The 19,658-nt window shown below is 47.2% G+C and overlaps 1 pseudogene; it reads left to right on the forward strand.

The window, feature by feature from the left end:
• Nucleotides 1-7,075: 7,075 nt before the first annotated feature.
• On the forward strand, nucleotides 7,076-8,486 carry LOC120846897 (annotated as a pseudogene).
• Nucleotides 8,487-19,658: the final 11,172 nt, after the last annotated feature.

The following is a 19,658-nucleotide window of genomic DNA, read 5'->3' on the forward strand; positions in this document are numbered from 1 at the left end:
CATTACGAGCTGCAAGGAGGCGGCAAAAGTGATGATCGTCTGTAAGCGTCTCAGCCTCTCCGCCCGCTTTCTTCCTTGACCCATACCGGCTCAGTGCCGGAATGCGCTTTGTCTTGTGCATGAGGTGTCTTGCGGATCTTCAATATAAGCAGCCGCGTCATAGGCACCGCAGAGGTCTTGGCTCCCACATACCAAGCTTTGAACTTCACTCTGCCTCTGGAGGCCAACCTGCACGTTCAACGCCCTCCGGCTCTGTATCCTCTTGCCCGCCTCTTGTCTCGATTGCCTTTGTGTGGATCCTTGTTTCTCGAGTTCGGCTGCGGTCGGGGCGTAACGCTTGACCGTAACGTGTCGGCGTAAGTCTTTTTTCTGACGCGTCGGCGTCGCCGTCACCGTCGGCGTAGTTGTAACGCGTCGGCTTAACGCTTTTTCGTGACGCGTCGGCGTCGGCGTAGCCGTAACGCATCGACGTAACGCGTCGGCGTGACGTGTCGCCGTCGGCGTAAACGCAAGAGTGCACTATGAGACACGCGCCATGATGCACCGCGGTGACGCGCGCGTTGCATTATGGGACGTTTCCTATAATGCACCGCGCGGGAGGGCGGAGGGAGGAGGGGGAGGAGAAAGAGGGAGGAGAAAGAAGGAGGAAAAGCGACGAGGAGGAGGGAGGAGGATGGAGGGAGGAGAACGAGAAGAGAGGGAGGAGCCGTGGAGAAGGGGAGAAGTAGATGAGGAGGGATGAGGAGAGGAACACCGTCCCCTCCGTACCCCCCTCCTCCTCTTCAAGAGCTGCGCTCTAAATCGGCGTTACAGGGAGTTGTAAACCTCTTCAATTTTGTTTTTATTTTTTTTTTTCTGGTACGCATTGTGTGTACGCAGATGGTAAATACACGAGCCCTTGCGAGCTAGCAGTACTTTTTTGTTTAGTCGACTGTACACGGTGTTTGCGCGCTACCCGCGGACATCTCTTGGTCGAAACGATCTGTCAACGAAACGTCGTTAGACGACCTAATTGCCGCCGGTTCGGGGAAACGTAATGGGCACGAGGGTACGGCAGCGTAAATTATTTGATGTACACGTGCGCCTGCGCAACCGAAGCTCTGCCCAAACATGCGTTCTCAGCTTTCTGCATTCGGCAATATTTCGGAGTCTCGTGAGCACTACCAAGGCACAACGGAAGGAAACATTCGCGGTGTGGAGGTAGAGCTTCTATATTGCATTTTTAATACTTCCACTGGATAACGGGATAAACTATATCGCGTTTATTTTTTATTACTAAGTACTGAAAGTCGCATTGCAATTCAAACGTATGGAAACATATTTTTGTTTCTTTATTCCTAGAGAAGCTTCCGAGCAAAGTAACGTGAATGTACACATCGCGACACTGTTAGCGCGAACACGACATCGGCACATTTTCGTATTTTACTTCTAAATAGTATTAGCGAGCACGGAATTTTATCGCTTACATTATAGAACCAAACGAGCTCTTTCCGTAGCAATAACAACTTGGATGACATCCCTTGGTTTCAAAGAGAAAAACTGTAAAAACCGGCGATCGCTTGTTCGCGCTAACAGTGTCGCGCTCTGTACTTGTAAGGTGGTGACTACTTTTTGGCGCAATTACTTTTTGTACTTGCGTCAAAGCACTTTAGGACTTTAGGCAAGTACTTTAGGACTACTTTTCGACGCAAGTAGTTAGTAACGGCAATGCATTATATTTAATTCTAAGTAATTTTTAATTGTAATTCATTATATTTTCCAAGTAAAGGTTACATGTCTGAATGTCATGGAGCGCTGCGACGTTATCAGCGAGTGTGAGCGCAGCTTCTTGCACACACGCTCACTCTCGCTGATAGCGCCGCGGCGCTCTGTGACACGGCGCTGGCCCTCCCGTCGCTCGACGCTCCCTTGATACTGTTCAATGCAAAGCTGCGTTGGTTTTGCATTTGCGGAACTGCTTTAGTTCGCAATTTAACCAGATTCGGCGAAGTTCTCGCACGCACACTGCCCCGGACGCGATATAAAAGTCAATAATTGGTTCTCGTTTCGTAGAAGGGTGATGAGATGGACTAACTGATATGATGACATGTTGAACATAACAGCGCTCAACGGACAGAGACAGGGTTTAGCTGAGCAAATTAGAAGGGACAACAATATCGTCGCTTGAGTGGTCATGCCGGCTCAGTGGCGAAAACACATCAACCCATTTGCCATTGAAACACGCCTTTTTCAATTTTCTAATAAAAAGTTAACTACTGGACGTAGTTAATACCTGAATTATACCGAACGCTCCCAAGTTTCCTAAATGCGTCCCTTAACAAAAACCAATACGACAGCGACCTTTTTTTTTTTCTCTGTTGTATGATGTGTACTTTTCGCAGGACTGATTTGGCCAGCGTTCCGAGAAACAGCCTGTCTATTCAATGAGAGCCAATTATGTTCTGACATTACTCAATAAAGACGCCGCGAAGCAAGATTCACGATGCAAGAATTGCAAATTGTAGCTGGCCGTGAGTGTATCTCAACGTAATCATGTTTTTACTCTCTCAAGGCTGAACCCGTCGTTTCATTTTTTTCCTTAAAGTAGCATGAAGCCGCTGGTTAGGACAAGCGCTCAGGGTATCCTCTCTGTCATTTCTTCAGAAAGATAAATCCATAAACAACACGGTGAAAAACGCAGGGAAGCTGGTCAACTAACTCCATAATAAGGAGCACAAGGCCGGGATCAAGTAAAAATAAAAGGACAACCACAAACACCTTCTAAAAACGCAGCCACTGATTTTATTAGTACACAATCATAGGTATAAAATAACTAGCTCTGTCTTGAGACCGTGTATGTGGCTGTCTGTTTTTCTATTTGGTCCCAGTCTCTGGTTTATTACTACAGAGCAATCAATCACGTGTGTTTTTGTTGTAAGGTGAACATTTCTTAAACAAAAGTGGAGAAAGGAGTAGCACGGGCACCTCGATTCCAATTATTTCGCCTGCACTGTGTCGACGTGTCAGCCATTCGTTAGGTTCTGATATCAAGCCGCACTGTGTTTGTGTATATGGAAGGACCGCTCCATCATTCGTAGGAATGGGCTTTCACCGCTTCGTCCAATTATCCCCCAAGGCCCACCATCCACTACAATGTCCGAACGATCAGAAATGTTGCTTTCTTTTTAGCCTATTGTAATGATCTCGAGGCGTGTGCGCTTCCCACGAGAGGAAATCAGTCACCGGCGTCTGAGTGGCGGGGAATCATAGAAAAGCGGTGCCTCGCTCAATGCAAGACAAGTTATCTGTGACAGCCCTGCAAACGAACATCACTCTACAGAAATAACTATGAGGATGTACACCCGCAGAGGCTCTTTCGCGTGTGCTGCCCCGCGATTCACTCGGAGTTCAAATAATTGTTTTCCTCTCGATCAGTTCCGCCAGTAAGGAGAGCGAGTAGTGTCGTGTTATCTGGTCAGCCTTCCCGTCCCCCGTCCTCACCCGTGTGAAAGAGAAAAAAAAAACATCGTGTTTTCAATCTCAGAACAGAATTCCTTCGTAGCCTCAACGTTAAACTTTCGTTCGGATACTAATCTCCTACCTCTACCGGTTAATGCAACTAATGTTTCCCTATTAAGCATGTGTTCTACGTTTTGGTGTTTTATTTTGATTTGCCGCCCTTGGGCGCTACACCTCCAGTTGCTCCCCTGCTTGTTTTTTAACAGTCAATTCTTTATTTCACCCTGAATACTCTCCTTCCCGCCTTTTGTGACAGAGGTTTTCTTTTTTTTTTCTTTTTTTGTCTGTATTTTTTTATTTGCTGGCACGGCCCTAGTTGTCGACTTTTAATCCCTTTCCCCATGCTGTGCACTCCCCATCGCCCTCCCTTTCGCAAACAAATACGTCGTTTCCTAACCAATCCCTTTTCTGTCTTCCCTTTCTCCCTTTTCTGACTTCACCCTCCTGTTTCTTGCTGCCTGTGTTTGCCGTCTGTAAAGAAATCCATTCATGAAAGGTTCTTTGACGCCCCAAGAACTCTTTCAGCACGTGAAGGGTAGTTTCGCCTCAAGCACTATCGCCCCCTGGCCTCGCACTAGAAATGCAACGGGGCAATGAAGAATTCTTTCGCATCTAAAAAGGTGCCGAAAAGAAGTCCTTATAGGTTTCTCATAAAGAACCCTTCTAGGCGTTGATTAAAAAATTCTTTAGGGTGCAAAATATGGACACGTCAAAGTACTTCTAAAAGTTTTTTTACGACCAGGCTTTTTTTTTCTTTTTTTTTTAGAGTGGTATATTTTTACTATCCCAGTAAAGGGCGCCCACCCGAACCGTTGTGTTTTATTCCCGTGTTCGTCCCATTCTTCTGTCGCGTCTTTATTTCTTTCTCTTTTTTTTCGCTTCACACTTTTATTTTGCTACTGAGGCAATTCGACCATCAGAGCGTGATGCCGATCGTCCTTCTCATTGCCTAGACTAACCAAAAGAAAAATAATCCGTGTGCCGAGTACATCGCGAAACAGCATACAATCCGGAGTATCTACGCACCGACATTATAAAAGAATAGATATTTAGTACTGCGCATCGGAGAAATGCAAGCACTGTGCGTCTGCGTGAGCATCGCGTGTCCCAAATTGCGCATACTTATACACCTTTCCAAAAAACGCTCCTATGCCGCCGCCATGTTGCTGATGCTGATGCGGCTGGTGCGACTCTCGCGCCCTCCATCAGCTAGAAATTTTCTGCCACTCTATGGGACTGTAAAGACCCGCTCAGCGCGGTTCTCTGCCTACGTTTTTGCGGTTTTGCATTCGACGTTTTCTCGCCCCTCTTGGAAGTTACCACTTAATTTTTTTTATGCGTGCTGTGTACCCTTTCTGTGTTATCTTCCATTGCGAGAAATAAAGCTGGTAAGTGCCTGCCATTCAAGCTTTTCTGCTCGACAATCACGGGAAACGAAAGAGGTGAAGGACGTCAAACGACCCTCGACGCGATTTTGCGAACATTGTTCTCCCCCCTCCCCGAGATAATCCGCGTAGAATCCTCAGTCATCTCCGAAAATAGTTGTCCGGGTTGGGGTGAGAAACGGGTCAGTCGCGTTTGTTTCTTTGCCTTGGTGCGGTTGTGAAAAAAGGAAGCTCTCCCCAAAACGTGCCCCAAAACGAAGTCCTCTCGGATTCCGTCCGATCGTCAAGATGTGACTGTCGTTGACTGTGACTGTGTTATTTGAGATCTTTCTCAAATAAATTCTTTTCGGATAACGCTGCATCGTGTGGTACGTACGATATATTGTCCGAATGTTAACACTTATGTCCGTGTCCTGTCCATCGGTAAACACGTTATTTGTGAGCGTGAAAAATGCATGCCTTTCGGCCCTCTTATGTTGCAATTTATTTCTGACAGCGAAGCGCTTTGTCGTTTCACATGCGGCGAATCCCGCGGCGCCGTCAAAACTTATCCTAAGAAAAAAAAAACTATCTAGAACTAAACATTCCAGTCGCATTCGTTCTGTCGCGCGCGTACCCAACAAAAATAGTTTAGAGCTTCTCTCTTTTTTTTTTGCTTTTTTTGTTTTTCAAATGTGGCACAATGCTTTCTCAATGTCCTCGGGAACATACATGTACCATGAAACACAAAATATAGCGGGAAAATACGAGAATTTAGCCTCCAGCAGCGTTTGAAACTGCGCCTACGCAGGCTGCGCCTGTTGAAATCACAGTCCCCTCGGTTAGGGTTAGGAGGGACGCCGGTGAGAGTCTAGCCTCAAACTCAGTGTCTGGGATCGAAAACGGTTTGTTGCCCCTGGGGTCGAGTGTTTTTTGGAAAGGTGTATACGCACGCAACGCCGCGAGCTTTACGCACGTACACTGGCTTCTATTTTCGCGTGCGGGAGCAGCCGACCTCTGCGTTCTCTTTTCGTAGCTCTCGGCACGCGCGGGACAGCGTGAGACTCAGATTAGTTTGACGAAATACCGTCGATTGCTTGGAGCAGCTTGCATACGCACATATAGATGGCGCTGTAATGGCTTGCGTATGCGTTTGCGTTTCGCTTTACTAAAAGCGCTGGTTTGACTTGCTCCCCGGCATTCCGCTGAGGGCTTGCGTGCATCGTTTACTCAGTGCTAACACAAGGATCTTTGCGCTATTGTAAAACATTTTAAGATGTTGGTGCGCCAACTTTTCCGCAAAGCAACCGGAGAGTCAATAATTGCGATCTGCCGAGGTACCGTAAAATATACCTCTATTTAAAAATAAATTAAATAAAATAAAGAAACACTGAGCATGCTCAATCACGTCAAACATCCCGCTCAGCGTCACAAGGCAAATTCTCGTTTCGGCTATAATTTCAGCATCCTAATTTGAGAGGGTGTGCTCCTATCAAATCGCTGTGATGGCTCCTCCAGTGCTTTGAGCGAAAGTAGGAGCACAAAAATTTTTACGAGTGTAATTACTTTCTCGCGAAACTAAGGTGTGCGCTTTCCTATTGTGCTGCTCGAAGAATAAACCAATTTTGCCCAAAAACAACAATAACAAAAAAAAAAAAAAAAAGATTTGTGTTCGTAAAGATTAAGAACGTGCAATTTTTGTCTTGTTGCACTAATCCTGCTTTTTTTTTCTTTTTTATTCACTTTTATTGTAACGGTAGCTCTCCGCACGATGCACGTCATTCCTTTTACTGGATCCGTGCATCGTAATTGCTCGAGAGCTTTTTCTCCACGCCAAGCGCTGGGGACACATACCTCTCTTAAGTTCTGGCCGGACAGATCGATTTCCCTTAAGTGGCTCGCGTAAGAATCCCGGACTCGCGGGCGGAAGAAAAGATTGATTCCGCTCCCCGGAAAATGAATGCCGGGCGTGAATAATTCGAAGCCCCTCTGTTATTACCGCTCTGGAGGTGCTGGACTTCTCAAGCACCGCCGGCGGCGTTGGCGGTGGGGAAACTGCGCGGCTGAAAGGGCAGATCGAAATTGCATCTTCCGAGGGCTCGCACCTTACCGAAAGGAGCAGGTTCGGCTTTGCCCCGCTAGATGGGAACACGGGCAGCGAGATCTGTCGGCCGAAATTTGGGCAGACGGAGGCGTCGTGAGAGAACTCGATCATGCAGCGGATGTGCACGAGGTACGACGAGATCGATCCAGCGAACTCGTGGAATCGATGCTCGAGTTCGGTTGAGTGAAAGGCTGAAGTTCTGCTTGACTTCGAGCTCCTGAATAAATTAAAACACTCCCCTGACACTGAATTCTGATAGGACTCCTTGTGACACTTAATTTTGAGAGTACTCCTCGAGATGTTGGTGACGAACGGGGACTTAGAAGAACATTCGCATTAAAAATGGCTTTGGCGAGAACTAGTGCTTTTTCTCACCCTATGCGGAGAGAAAGTCGTCTGGTTCTTCCGCAGGAATAGCGGTGACGTCAAAACGACACCGAGCTCTGATTGGCTTTGATTGAAAAGATAGTGGGTAGATTTCAATGCTAGATCCCTTGAGGTCTACCCACTATTTCTTTCAATCAGCCAATAAAAGCTCGGCGTTCGGACATCGTCGCAACCCCTGTGTAAGAAGCAGACGAACTTGCGGTCCCCACTTAATTTGCGTGTGGTTCTTGGCGCTAAACACTAATAGTATACTCGCATATTTAACTAGTATATTGCCGCGCCTAACGTTGCCGATATTTTCTCGTAGAAGCCCCTTCAGAAGACTATTCATAGTTTTTGTTCTTTTCGTTCTTCTCGGCTCTTCTAGATTCATCACTACCACCACCGCCGCCACCGGAGGTTTTCCTGCCCTCCGTGATGAGCCACGTGGTTTCGGGAGCTACGGCAACGTACCGGACGGCCGAAGACCTTCTGCCGCCTAGGGCTACGACGCCGAACGCAACTACTACGACGACGGTGGACCCTGAGACGATCAGTTCAACAGCCCCGGCAGCAGACAACGATTGCTACGGGGCGACCCCAACAGACTCCAGGACTGCTACGGAGTCTCACCGGACGGCGGTGCAAGCTACGGCCCCGCGTGTGCCTATTCGTAGCGTAGGCAACGGGCTTGCACCAGGGGTTCCTGCTGATGGTGTACGGCCTCAACTCTGAGAAGATGTACGTCAAGAAGCTCTTCAGCTTGCTCCGCTTGTACGGCAACGTCGTGAGGATCAAGTTCCCGAAGAGCAAGAACGGCTGTGCCTTGGTACAGATATGCACGACTCCCATGCCGTGGTGGGACTACAGGACAATGCACAGTGCATCGACACCATAATTTAGCACGGGTATTGAAAGCTGGCGTTCCAGAACGACGTACAGCTGCCCTTCGAGCTTACCGACGGCACGCCGTCCTTAAGGACCTTCTGGGCAACCGCAACAACCGCTTTACAAGTCTGGAGGCGGCCTCCAAGAACCGCATCCCGCCGCCTATGCATCGTCACAACCCCCTCCTCCTTTACTACCACCAACCAAAGGGGACAGTCACGGGGCCAGAGGACGGTGGCGGGGGATGTTCGTTTTGCTGCACATAAGTGCAAAGAAAGTGTATTGAATTGTTAACTGAATCGCCGGTCTGGCAATATATAACTCGGCTACTGTGGAGCCAGGCGAAGGAACGTGTTTATTCCATGATGGAGGAATTGGAAACCTCGCTGCTTGCGCTATCGGCGCCAGAAGAACGAGCGTCGTCATCTACATGTGGTCACAGTTCCTAAAATCTCTTCCCCCTTAGAGAGAAGCTTGAAAGGGCATCAGCTCTTTCCTAGCTCGAGTTGAGCGTCGTGGAAGCCCATTCGTGTTACCCGAGTGGGTCTTTTGTTCGACACTGGCCCACTTGATCTTGGTGGCGACGCACCAGCTCCGAATAGGTCTGTACGGTAACCATACGATAGCCTGCCGTGCTCTTGATTTCCGGCAGCCACTTTGGGCCCTTACCGAAATATCTCGTGAAGACCTTCTGGCCTGTTTTTAAGAGCGGTTACTGCCTCTCGCCCTCCGTAGTCTGCCGTGATCTCTTGTCTGGAAAGCATGTGTCTAGACGCGAGCGAAGCTGGTATACCAAGAGCAACTGGAATGGAGACTTGCTTGACGCCACAGGTGTCCGCCGTTAATTGAGAAGTAACCGGCGGAACTTGATTTGCAATGTGGCCCCGGCTGTCTCCTCCTAGAAATATTTTACCGTACGGACGGCTCGTTCGGCGAGGCCGTTCGATTGCGGGTGGTAGGGCGCTGTACAGAAGTGGTGAACGCGGTTCCTGTCCAGAAACTGAAAAAACTCTCCACTTGTAAACAGGGTTCACCTGTTTACAGGTAAACTGGGCTGCTCCGTGACCACAGTCCTTGGTATTCCAAAACTGCTGAACAACTGCCGAAGTTGTCAGATGGTGAAATCCGAAGTTGCATGGTTAGTAGCCGTCACTTCAATCCACTTTGAATGCGAGTCGATGACAATCAAGTTCATCTTCCCATCGACGGGCCCAGCATAGTATAAGTGTAGCCTCGACCACTGTTCACTTGTCACCGCCCAGTCAACAGGTTTCTGAGCTGCTGGCAAAGACAGTTAAAGGCATGTCTCACACCGATGGGCGGAGTCTACAACAGCCAAGTCCAGAGAGAGCCGCCAGAATTTAGAGCGAGCAACCATCTTCATGGCTGACGCGCCTTGATGGGTCTCGTGTAGGAGCTTGAGGACACTTCCGCGGGCCTTTTTTCAGAATGATGACCCGGTTTCCCCAGTATAGCAACTAGTGTTGCACCGAAAGCTCGTCTTTCCTGCTCCAGAAAGGTCGAAGCCCTTTTTATACAACCGACAGCTTCCGCGGACATCCGCGCTGGGTATAGTTGATGACGCCAAACAGCCCCTTCCTTCCGCAGTCATCTGTGCCATCTGCTTCGCTGTCACCAGACCGTTGTCCAACTCTTCCAAGGACTCAGTTATTTCAAGATGCTCCTCTTCCGGTTCCTTTGGATCCGCAGGCAGGGGAAGACTACTCATGGCGTCGGCAGTGGCGTCACTTGTCTCCTCCCGGTACTCGATGCGGTAGTTGTATCCTCCCAAGATTATGCCCAACCGTTGAATCCTGGCCGCGGCCATTCCCGGCACTGCTTTGTCGTGATGAAAAATTCCTACCAAGGGCTTGTGGACAGTCACCAGGGTGAAATCCCTACCCAACAAATAGTCTCTAAACTTTTTGACAGCGAACACATGCCAAGGCCTCTTGTTCTATAGTTGGAAGTAGTTTTTTTCCGCTTTTGACAATGTTTGGGAACCAAATACAACATGCTGCACGTCGCTTCCACAGCGATAAGGAAGAACAGCTCCAATTGCATGTGGTGAAGCGTCACATTCAAGAACCAAAGGCTTTGTAGGGTCGTAGTGAGTTGGCATGTTGGACTCACTCAGTGCTGCTTTTACTCGGTGAAAGGCCCTGTCCTTACCTTGTCCCTAGTGCCATTAGCGTCTCTTTTGTAATAGAGCATACAGACGGGACAACAACACTGCCATGCTGCACACAAACCGGTAATAGTATGTTAGGAGACCCAGGAACGAGCGTAGCTTGCTGACGTTCGTTGGTGCCCGAGCATTCTTGAGTGCCTCCAGATTCTGGCCAATTAGATGTAGCCCGGCCTTACTGTCAATCCTGTGTCCCAGGAAGATTACTTCTCCTTTCGGAAGCAACATTTCTCTCTGTTCAGCTTGACTTCGTTGTCACGGAGCACCTGCAAGACCTGGCGAAGTCTTTCACCACCGTCCCCGTTCTTCTTCCCGACCAGTACATCATTCAGATACACTTGTACTCCTGATATACCGTGTAGCAGGGTTTCCATTCTCCTCTGGAAGATCGAAGGGGCTGACGCCACGCCAAATGGAAGGTGGTTGTAACAGAAGAATCCTTTGTGCGTGTTCAGTCCTGTCAGCCTCCTGGACCTCTCGTTTAGGGGAACTTGGTTGTAAACTTCGCGAAGGTCCAGTGTGCTGAAGCAGTCACCACCATTCAGGGAAGCGAAAATGTCATCGATCAGTGGTAAAGGGTACTGCTCCGTCGGACACGCCTTGTTTACGGTGAGCTCAAAGCCACCGCACAACCGGATGGAGCCGTTTCTTTTTTTTTTTTTTTTTTACGACTGGTACGAGTGGAGTTGCCCAGTCACAATGAGAAACAGGCGAGAGAACACCGTTCTCCACCAGGCGGTCAATTTCTTCCGTCACCTTCTGCCGTAGCCAGTAAGCCACCGGTCTGGCCTTCCAGAATTTGCGTGTCGCTCCAGGGTTCACGTGCTAGTGTACATCCAGTCTTTCGATTATACCCATTCCTGGTTGAAAGAGTTCTTGGTATTCTGCAAAGACCTCATCCAAGTCTTAACGTTTTTTCGCACTCCAGAAACAAAATTTAAGCTTAACGAATGTAGAACGCTCGAATAACTTCGCGGCCGACCAGACTTGGTCCGTTCCATCCCAAAACTGCTAGCTCCGTGTTGACTTGACGTCCTTCATAACGGATCTTCAAAGTCAACTTCCCAATGATGGGAACTTTGCTGAATTAGCATGACAAGCATAATGCGGTGTGTTGCGAACGAGCACAGCTTGCTTTCTTCTCTTCGTATACTGTTTTGGAATGACGCAGACCGGGGAGCCTGTGTCCAGTTCCATGAGCAGGTATACACCACCTCACGCTAACAGCCGCTGGACTGGCGCAATCAAGTTGATCGTACCCTCTTGATGCGGTCGTGTAAAAAGGGTATCAATACCAAACAAAAAGTTAGGGCGCGAACAGGCTGGTGAAGGTATAACATTTTAGACAAAACCCCCAGACTGGGGGGAAAGAAGGACAACAAAACCCCTGTCTTGGGGTTTTTGTATAAAATGGTATCATTACCGCTATCGTGAACAGTCTCTGTTCTAGAAAATGCCTTGGCCTTTGCAGCCTATGTTCCCCTACATGAAGTACAGAGCTATGCAACATGTCCAACCTTGCGACAGCGAAAACATGTTTTTTCCGAAACCCGCAGTCACTTGGAAGGTGTGAGGCTCTTCCACAACGATAGCAAGGCTCTGATGTCCTCACCTTCTTTCGGGCCTTGCTTGGAGTTCGGATTAGAGAAGTTCTACTCCCTTTCGCTGTCATCTTCTGTAGTCCTCCATCCGGCTTCACCATCTGCGCGGTGTCTTTCGTGGCCGCCTCTGCAATAACTGCCATGTCCACCGCCGAATCCAGCGTCAGGTCCCGGCGTGCCAATAGGGTCTTCCAGCTTCTCCTTGTGCAGCCCACAAACAAGCGGTCGCACAACATGCGGTCTAGCAGCGACCCAAAATTACAATTGTCCGCGATGCGACGTCAGTCCAGCAAAAAATCTTGAACTGTGCCATTATCTCCCTGTCAACGGTTGTAGGAACGAAAACTCTCCGGTATATCATTTCGCTTAGGTGTGAAGTAAGCATTCAAGTGCTTGGCAGTCTCCTCATAAGTGAGCTCGGACACGTTTCCTGGTGCGAAACTTGCGGATAACACATAAATAGCCTTCGTTCCTAGTGTCGAGACTCGGCACTTATTAGAGTTGATGTAAACTTCGACTCTAATAAGATATGAGTCCCACTTCTCTGCGAAATCCTCGAAGAGAGGAACGCTGTACGCCATTCCTAAGGAGCTAACCGATGGTGGCCCACCGATCAGGAAACCGTTCCTCGCGTGGTTGTCCGTGGTCGTCGCCAGTATAGTGAAGTGTTAACCAAATCGCCGGTGTGGCGATATATAACACTGCTACTATGGAGCCAGGCGTAGGAACGTATTTATTCCATGATGGCGAAATTGGAAACACCGCTGCTCACGCTATCGGTGCCAGACGAACGAGCGTCGTCATTGTCGTCAGGTGACAGTTCCTAACAAAAAGGAACTCGTGCTCGGCGCCCGACGCGTAAGCAAGGCGCGCGAGCCACGCACATACTCGGGCGGCCAGGAGTCGTTGGTCAGATTGCGGACGATAAGGGTCTGTTTTGGTATCTGCCTCGTTGGTCCTTCTGGCGGGTGAGCAGTACGTAGCAAACCCCACAGTATAAACGTTTGCTTCAAACGTGTCTGCAGACAGTTTTCGTGTGGCCAATGTGGATCATCATAAAAAGGGGAAACACGCGTCAGACAGTGTGTGAAGGCTGCCTTTGGAATGACGTATTAGCAGTGTGACCCCTGTTTCAGAGCACAGAGCAGGGAAGTCGTAAATCTAGACACTGAGACGGGGACAAATAAAATTTATTTTTCTGTGTCTCAGGGTTTAGATTAGCATGTTCCCTAATCAGGTCGCCCGCATTCTTTCGTTTCTATCAGAAATGCGTTTTTCGTTTCTCAAGCCAGATTTCTTTTAGAAGTCTGACTGTGTCGAAATGGCTAAATAGTTTCACTATATATCTTTCTCTAAACTTTCAAAAGCTTTTCCATATATTAGAATTTAGCATTTCTAAAGTTCAAAAGGCCAAACACCCTTTTTTTGTATCTGAACAACTACAACCGTGCTGTGAATTCAGCAATTTAAGACCAGGAGCGTTGCAAAATCTTGGTTTCCTGCAAAATCCGCACTGCTAGTTGGAGTGCTTTTTTTAAACTTTACAGCGCCGATGAAGCGCTTTTATTGGAGTCCGATAGGAAATAAAGAAGAATAGCTGGAATATATCTTGATTGTAAACTCTGCAAGAGTCGCCCCCGCTCGAACAGGAGATTGAAATAAGTATCTCTAGGTCCGCGTTTGGACCTCTTCTCTTTTGTTGCCTTGAACCTGCGAACGCCTAAAAATTCACGCGAGAAGTATTTAACATATCACTCGATTTTGTTAACGGAAGCACTTTAATGACATTAAATTGCTCTTTTTTTCTTGAAGATGCCTAATCGGAGTCTGCACTTTTTATTGACGGATGCTTTTGTCGCTTACCTTACGACACCGAAGTTTAGTTATTGCTATCTACACGAGTCTCGTTAATTTTAACTCAAGGTAAAGTATATCAAAATAAGTTAAGCAAACCAACCAACAGGTAAAAGCTAAGAACACGCACACCATATAGACTCCTAGCCGTTTCAAATGATGTAGAAAACTGAGGGTTCAATATTTTGACTTCCTAGCGTTAAATGGGTTATTTGTCATTCAACAAGGCCATCTGAGACGAATTACTGGCGTTCGGAGTGCATCGTGCGGAAGCTTACTTGCCGGAACGTATCAAAGTGTTCACTGCACTGTATTCGATGCTTATGCAGTTTTTAAAGGCAGGTAGGACTCAAATTTAAAGGAGGGAATTTCAATACCGAGTTATTTGCTCTGTTTGAAACTTTTGTAGTAAACATGTGCACACTGAGCATAAAGATATTTAAATAGATATTCATACATCTGATTTTAGGGACTTCACTAAGTCTCTATTTGAAACCTCACCATTAAGAAAAATCCCCTGTTCCAGAAAAAAAGCTTCGCTCAAAAGGACTGGCCTTCTCAAGCAGCCAGGCTCGCCCATTAAGGCTCATCCAAGCCAAGAGGAATCCAAAGAAATGCGTCCCTGGATATAATTCACCTCACTCTTCTATGATATATCGACCGACCGCGCTAAGGTTCCAGGTAGCGGGCTCTTCTCAGTAAAGAGTATGGATTATCTTTGCACGGAGTTTTCGTTCCGAGTTTTGGTAAGTATTAGGGAACTTCTGAAAGGCTTCAACTATTTGAACTTAAACTTGTCTAAGATACACATGAAGCATACTGTTGTAAGTGACAAGATGAGGATGTCAGGGAAATTTGTCGGTTGTTCCGCCTCCAGCGCGAGCTTGTTGCCTTCAATAACACTTGGCATCTCGTGAGCTTCGGGGTCGCACGCCCAGCCAAAGCACGGTGGAAGGCAAAGACCACGTGATAAACACGTGGTGTCCGAAAAAAAACGCCTTCCCGTTTTTATCCTGTCGGTGTCTATAATTACAAGAGCACGATGATATTTCACTTTGGCAACATCAACCTGAGTATTTGAGGCTCGCACATTCAGCCGAGCACTACTGCACCCGAAACAAATATCCGTGATTGTAATGAGAAAACCAACCAGGCCCCCGATCTGGCGAAAGAATCTCGACTAGGGCATCGGGTATTGTGCGAACGCTCCTTGCTTCATCATTCCTTCTTCGGCGTTCTTATTGACTAATGTCGCAATGTCATTCGCTGAGGAGCGATACAAATATTCTCGGCACTGAAAGCGCCTTTTGTTCTTTAAGCTGACTATGCTTGCAGTGACGATGCCGAAAACCTCTTTCCAAGAGAAGGTACAGTCTCCGGCGATATAAAAGACCCACTGGGAGTGCGTGGCCGAGGCGGTGGCTGGCGGGGGCGCTGCGAGCGCTCCGGGCAGTTCCGTTCTGCTTCGAGGGGAGGACGCTCACTCGGGGCTCAGCTAAAGTGCGCGCTTATCAATTTGTGCTGAGCCCCGAGTGAGTGTCCTCCCCTACAAGCAGAATGGAATTGCCCGGAGCGCTTGTAGCGCCCCCGCCAGCCACTGCCTCGGCCACGCGCTCCCAGTGGGTCTTTCATATCGCCGGAGACTGTACAGCCTGCGATTCTACACAAAGCATAGTGTTTCACAGCCTCACTTCATGCGTCAGTTGTACATCGCCGACTTTAACTTTAGGAATAACATATTTCTCCGTCTGCCTCTTTCGCCCTCGGTCTCGCAGATCTGCTTTAAGAATTCTATGAGGAAAAGTAGACACACGGGCCTTGATAAGAGTGCGTACAAACCTGAGGTAATATTTGGTGGGCTGTAAAATGCAGATGTTTCTTCATTCTAATAACTAGTAGGGTTGAGAAGAGCATGCTTCACTGCATCGCTATGAAACGAACACAAATAATTGGCCATTTGAAAAACCAGTTAGTGCGATTTATATTAGGATGGAATGACTACGACGTCGCAGGGACAGAAGGGATGGACACCCTTTTGCTATGGACAACGCATTGCCAGCGAGGCACGACACCGCTTTTTTTTTTTTTTTTGTTCGCTTCAAGGATAAAGTAAGACGATTGTTTGGTGTTTTGCAGTGCAGTGGGTTGCAGTCGACGTGGAGGAGCTTCTTGAAGTGTAAGTTCGATTACGCCGAAAGTTTCCTCTAGAAAAGATTTTGTGCAAAGCACTTTTGAGGATGAATTATCCGCCATCTAGACGACACCATCTTCTTCGGAATAAGTCAGCCAGCAGAACGTAACCAAAGACGGTTTCTATCCACTCAATAGCGATCAAAAGAATAACAGCAGAAGAAACAAACATAAGTTACCTAATCAAACCGGCGGGCATGTCTTTTTGGCGCCATGTTTCTGATTATTACCAATTGCCCTCAAATCACACCATCGGGCTCATCTACGCCAACAATGTATACCCTATTTCCATCGCTGTTGCGCAGAAAACCGCGGAAAGTGAGAGGGGTTCTTACACGACTGTCGGGAAAGATGATATGTCGCGGCGGCGACGTGAAAGATGGGGTCCCCTCTGTCATAAGTCGCAGTTTCCACACCGCACGAACGAATCTCGGCACTCGGAAGCAGCCATTCTCTCCCTGCTGCGTTTCCTTGTCGTCCGGACTAGGAACGGGCAGTAAAGTTCGGGTGAAACATGTGGGCGGCGGAAGCTTTGTGTGTAACGACCGTGAGGCGTGCACATGTCGCCCCGGCGGAAACGAAACGTTTTCCCCGGAGAGGGCGTTGCCGCGCGCGGTTGTGCACACCTAGCAACCCGTGCGAGACCATCGCTCGAACGGCCGTGGCTCTGAGCGCCGCTGTCCGGTAATTGCTTACCTGGAGCTCCGAGAAAGATGGTCCTTGGAACAACTTACAGTGTTCGGAGTACGCTGAACGTTGCAAACTATTACCCTTCTTTCTTCTTCTTTTTGAATGTGGTTTTGGCTTCTCTTTTTACACGAACTAAAATAGCTATTTTGATGAAGCGTACCACTGCGGTAATACGCAGAAACCACTTGCCACGCCTAGATGTGTAATGATGTGCAACCAACTCGACCAAGCTGCTACGTTAAAAAGAAATAAGCTAGACCTCGGAGTAAAGGCCCTTTCACAGAGTACTATTTGTTTACACGATGTGTTGTGTTTCGGAAGCCTGTTGGCTCACGTTGAGAGTCACCGACTAATCCGTGCCTTGTAGAAAGCGTGGAAACCTATTGAAGGAGTATATTCCCACGTGACATACAAAACACGGATGTCCTGGTGATTCGTAATGTAAGCAAGAAGATGCAAGCAAACGCTCCTATGTGAATGGGCCTGTACAACATTTCAGCCATCTCGGTGCTTCATATGATCGTGATCAGCTACCTTAAGCTCTTTCTAAAGTCGTAGGAAATGCTTTTCTGCTCTCCAAAAATGTGACAACAGAGCGCGGTAGGGCACACCAATATCACCTAGCTTCCTGATACCGTATCTAAAGCTCCAGTTATCCCCTCTACCTCTCCTTTCTTTATAAATGCGGTAACCCCGAATCATGTCTTTTGCTTATCTCGAAATATTGAAGTCTTACAGTGATCGAGCGGCACCACCTGCAGCCATCGCTTGACGCGAGCAATTAAATGCATGAGACTCAATAAGAAAAGTGGAAAACTGCAGTTTGCTTTACATCTGTAAGTTGCCCTCGAGAATAAATCATTATAACATTACTTGGGAATGCTGTCCAACACTTTGTGCTAAAAAATGTAAACTGACAAGGCAACGAGATTTTTTTTAAGAAAAAAATATTTTTGTAATTTATCTTCGAGGTTGCGACCCTTTTGGGCAAAAAGCTTAGTACGGTTCAACGAGACCGAGAGTCAACGGGGAACCGTTCGGCGTTTTGAAGTCAGCTGAACTCAGCAGACGTCAAATTTCAAAAGCGTTCTTGTTGATTTCCGCCACTCTTCAAAATCAGTTATTACTAAGGCTGGGCAATTGATTGATTAACCTACCGATTAATTGATTAATGATCTAATTGTAATTAAATTTTAACCCGTTAATCGATTGAATTGTGACAAAACATAACAAAGTAAAAAATCATCGCGTTCACCACGCAGACGTGGTCGAGTACACCTGTACGAAAGGCAAACTTTAAGTGAACATTTAACCAAAAGTAAATTGTAGGGGCGAGATTTGTAACTAAAGAAAATTGCAGAAGGTCCAGCATGTACCAGCCTATTCAACGGCGTTCGGGTGGCCGTATAGCGCAGCAGAGACTATTGTGAACTATCAAGGCAGGTCACTTTTGCCGGAGAACATCAATGACCCTTTTCGCCTCATGCAGGTGAGGTAATAACGTTATGGTATGAGTGCTTTTGAGCAGTTCTCAACCACACCTCGAGGTTGATTCTAAACAAAATTTTATATTTCGCCGCTTGTCACGTGTTAAAAAAAATAAAAACAAGTTTTTTATGTATTATGCATGCAAAAACAAAAGACCGATTATTCGACTATTTAATCAATTAAAGCGCAGAATCGGGTTAAAAGTTTAATTCGACGCCCAGCCCTAGTTATTACATCGCTTGTCTAACTTGGAGACTTTGTATATGAAGGCCAGTTAGTCTTGTTTTGCAGATTAGTGACCGGTCATCATAAATTGATCGCAAGGTTCGGTAGTTTTGCCTGCATTGATTCATTTAAACTTCAGAAAGAGTAATTTCCACAACCGCCGTTTTTATTTACTCGTCATACGGCGCAAAATACAACTGGCCACATCCGCATCGTTTCAATCGCTTGTGCCGAGTTAAATCATTTTTACAGCCAGAAGTTTTCCAACGGCCGTCTGGTGTCTCTGCTTTAGATGAGAAATTTAGCCACCGCAGTGCCACTACCGTCCCAACGTATTTAACAAGAATCGCGCAGTAATGATACAGGACCGCACGCCGGTGCGATTCTTATTCAGATCAAAATAGCCAGCGGTGCGCATTGAACCCTGCATCGGTGGGTTCTGCAGCACGGCCCTTCGCTCCACGTGCTTGAGCTAGGGTCAGACTTGTGCCGTACGCATTGCAAGTAATCAAATTACTTGTAATCAATTACTTTTTGGAGTACATTTGTAATCAGTTGATTACTTTTATTAGGCAGTAATCACAAGAGTAGTCTGATTACTTTTTGAAGTAATAAAATTACTTGTAACCGTTACAATTTGTCCACGGGACCCCCCCGGACCACGCCTTTTTTTTTAATAAAATGACAAAAGTAAAATTTGTTTTTTTTTTCGAATGGAAAAAAGAATGATCTTTGCGGAGCTGCAGGAAACGAGGTCAATTTCTTTCTATGTACAGTTTCTGTGAAAGGTCCGTTTTTCTTTTTTTCGAGCTGGGATTGGGAGTGGGAAGCCCCAGGGAAGCCACAGTGCGTGACAAAGGACATTCAGGGCGATGTTTGAGGAAGCAGAATGTAGCTTTGTGAGTCCTTCGTTTAAACTAGCCCCCTCACGCACACACACACAGAACTAAAAAAGATTTAAAAAATCCTGCTTAGGGTACCTACCCTAAGCAGGGGGCCCGTAGGAGAACGAGAACCGAAGAATGCCTAAAGCGGATGCAAAATATAACAAAGGCCAGTTGAAATATTTCCCAATTTCCCCTACGTGGTCTTTGTGACAAGCAATGTTTCGAGTTGAGAAGTGGTCGGGGCGATCTCTTCCGCTAATGGATACTACACAGGATCCGTTTCAAATCCTGGAGCTTCTGCTCTTTTGTATAGCA

Source organism: Ixodes scapularis, unplaced genomic scaffold (assembly GCF_016920785.2).
Source record: "Ixodes scapularis isolate PalLabHiFi unplaced genomic scaffold, ASM1692078v2 PGA_scaffold0__279_contigs__length_252992795, whole genome shotgun sequence".
Lineage (NCBI taxonomy): Eukaryota > Metazoa > Arthropoda > Arachnida > Ixodida > Ixodidae > Ixodes > Ixodes scapularis.